Genomic DNA, 3526 nt, shown 5'->3' with positions numbered 1-3526 from the left:
CCCGAGTTATCTGGTTTTTGTTTCATTTTTCTATCTGCAAGTGTTGCCAAGATATTTTGTGGACATACTAATGGACTGACGGACACACGAGCACTGACAATTACAATGAAAAAACTGCACTGCATTATAATTGAACTTAGAAGAGATGATTAACATACATTAATCAGCTATGCTGACATCTGTTTAATTACCCTTTAACAATGTAAGTTCTACCAACTTACATCTTTATCTTCATTGCTATGCATACGGTGCAGATTTCTTTTCCTGTTTTCTCCTTGTGGATGTACACAGTCCTTTCAATTCCGGATTAACCGAAGGTCGACGCTGTTAGCATCTTCGGACAGGACGGTTTGCTTCAATCGGTCGGAAAAGTCACTGATATACAACGTTTATAAAAATGCCTAGAGGAAGCAGAAGCCGGACATCTAGAATGGCCCCCCCGGCCAGCCGGCCATCACCAACACCTATGGCCCGTGCTGCACCACCTCCTTCCTATGCCCCCGCTCCAGTGCGTGCTGCTCCTTCTGCTGTGGGTGCTCCAGCTGCTGCCCCCAGACATTTAGGTATGTTTGCCCAGATGGCAACTACAGCCGCTGGAGTGGCAGTGGGCTCTGCAGTCGGACACACTATCGGCCATGCCATGACTGGAGGTTTTAGCGGGGGAAATTCAGGGACTGCCAATCCTGATGTCACATACCAGGAACCATATCAGGCTCAGCCATCGTACCAGCAGCAAGCCCCCCAGCAGCAGCAGGCCTGTTCGTATGAACTCAAACAATTCATCGAATGTGCACAAAACCAGAGCGACTTGAAACTCTGTGAGGGCTTCAGTGACGTGCTCAAACAGTGCAAATTTGCTAATGGTCTTTAATAAGATGGGGAAGGAAAAGCTGGAAACTGAGATGACCGAAGATATTCACCACAGATAATAAAACGTTTGACAGCTAATTATCATCATTCCGGTGACGTCTCAGGATGCAGGTGCAGCACCTGTGATAGTCTTATGGATGATATCTATATAGTTTGTTCTTGCAAGTATTGAGTTGATTTCATTCAATGCTTGTGTAATTTCCATATGCGTATAGAGAGTCACTGTGTTTGAAACAATAATAAAATAATTGGATCATTAAAAAAACAAAAAAACAACAACAAAAAAACTACGAGGAACAGTGAGCTCCAACGGAATTGGTTTGGTCAGAGGAACTGCAACTTACATTCTTGCTCTACAGTTTTAGCTGCTGTAACTGACCTGCTCGTTTTAGTCTAAAGAGTGACATATTTCGCAAAAGCTGCCCGAGACAACTTATATATATAACTTATATATATACTTATATATATGTTTCACCGGTAGTTCCTGTAGCACTGGTATTAAGTGTTGACGCGACATTTAGGAGATGACATGCAGAACTTTGGCATTTTGGGAGCTGGTACCGGAGTCCATTGTCATCATTCACAATGGCGGAAGTGTCTAGAAGCTCCAACTCCAAATCAATTTGATCCTCTGGTCCATTATCATTGTTTGAGCCTGTCTCCTCCTGTCCACTGGTGATCTTGTCACCTTTGTTCTGTTCAACATATAATCGAATGGCCTTCATGAAGTTTGAACCACTGTCTGTTGTCATCCTGGTCACTTTTTCCTTGATGTATTACTCAATTTTTCATCCTTCTTTCAAGATCTCTTTGAAATTCTGAGCATGGAACAAATCCCATAATGTATGTGTATGCATGAGGATGTTCCTGCCAATTATTTGGGTCAGTTTGAAAGTCAATGCCAGCAATGTAGATTGTAGGCTATCTGTAATAAAACTCACAACCTGCCTATTATTTTCATGCTGGCAGGCCGCACAGCGCACCAAGCCGACTGGACGAGTTGCTCAGGGAAAAGCAGAAGAGGAGGACTGATTATCTATTCCAACAACAGGTGGTGCACCAACGTGGCAGTGACTGAAACACACCTGATGTAGAGTTTATTCCTCTCAGATGTGTTTTTTTTACCTGGCCTGAGAGCACACGGTTGTCATCGTAACAGCTGCGCACACGTGTGTCTGTGTGGGTTCTCTCCGGGTTTTCCGGCTTCCTCCCACCTCCAAAAGCAAGTGCTTCAGGTTGATTGGCCGGTCCCAAACTGCCCGTAGGAGTTAGTGTGTGTGTGCATGGTTGTTTGTTTTTGTGTGTGGCTCCGCGGTGCACTGGCATCGTGCCCGGAGTGTCCCCCACCTCACGCCCTGTGCCAGCTGAGATAGGCTCCAGCTCCCCGTGACCCGCTACGGTGGATGAAGCGGCAGAAAATGAATGAATGTTACATGTGGAACGCAGAGTCATAACATGCTGGATAGGGTTCGCAGTAACATCGAGGACGCATACAAGGTCTCCCCCCTCCACTACCTTGGACAATCGGACCACCTGTTTCTCACCCCAGCATGCAGACCTCTCATACAGAGAACACTAGCTGAATATAGTGTCACCAATATACTGTATGTCTAGTCAGAAAGTGCCATCCCACAGCTACAGGACTGCGTCCACATGACCAACTGGAAGATTTTTGCACAGGAGAACTTAAAAGACTATGTATCCATTGTTCTGTTTTATATTTAAATGTGTATGGAAAATGTCAATGAGGAGAAGATGGTCAGACATTATACAAATAGGAAACAATGGGTGAACAGTGAGGTGGAACAGCTGCTGAGGGAACGATACTCTGCCTTCAGGTCGGGACATGTGGAACTTTACAGCTCAGCCAGGTCTAACCTGAAGAGGGGCATCAAGTGAGTGAAAAGAGAGTACCGAGTAGCTTCTTATGGTAGCATACAGCATCATTGCATTTAAATGACAATGAGGACAAAGTTGTAAAATGACAGGAGCAAATTTGTGTAAAGTTAGATGAGAAAATTGATGCCACTCTTACATCTCTAATTCCCTGTAAGATTCGAGAAGCTAGTTAGCTGGCCTTCTTGAGGATGATAGTTAGCCCCAGTGCCTTGCTTCAAATTCATCACCTAATAAAATCTGCCTACTGCGTTTTCTAAAACTCTACAATTGATTACTTCATATTAGTTAAATCAAAACAAAAACAAAGGTTGAAAAAGACAATTTACAGCATTTACAGTCTGTATCAAGACTTTATGCTATGCTAGCAGAGTGCAATTTGGTGCAATTTACCGTGTGTTAGAGAGGACTGCAATTTCATCTGTGCTGTATGTCGTGCATATATAGTACACTTGACAATAAAGCTGACTTTGACTTTGATGCTCACGAGGAGTGGGCCAAAATACCTGTTGAGAGGTGCAGAAGTCTCATTGACAGCTACAGAAATCGTTTAATTGCAGTGATTGCCTAAAAAGGTTGTGCGACAAAATATTATGCTATGGGTACCATCTTTTTTTCCAGGCCTGTTTCTTTTTTCTTTTTTTTAAATAATTCTGTTGAACAACAATTCCAAAGTAATGTCTGATTTAGATTGTTTAATTTTCAATAAACTTTTATTTATTGTTTCTTTGGTAAGTTTCAAGTGATTTTGGTGATCATT

At 43.0% G+C, this 3526-nt stretch overlaps 1 pseudogene; it reads left to right on the top strand.

Annotated features, from left to right (window-relative positions):
• Positions 1–308: 308 nt before the first annotated feature.
• LOC137612533 (coiled-coil-helix-coiled-coil-helix domain-containing protein 2 pseudogene) lies at positions 309–1101 on the top strand (annotated as a pseudogene).
• Positions 1102–3526: the final 2425 nt, after the last annotated feature.

Source organism: Antennarius striatus, chromosome 2 (genome assembly GCF_040054535.1).
Source record: "Antennarius striatus isolate MH-2024 chromosome 2, ASM4005453v1, whole genome shotgun sequence".
Classification (NCBI taxonomy): Eukaryota; Metazoa; Chordata; class Actinopteri; order Lophiiformes; family Antennariidae; genus Antennarius; species Antennarius striatus.
Note: the sequence above shows the minus strand (reverse complement) of the source record. Positions and strands in the feature narration are given on the sequence as shown.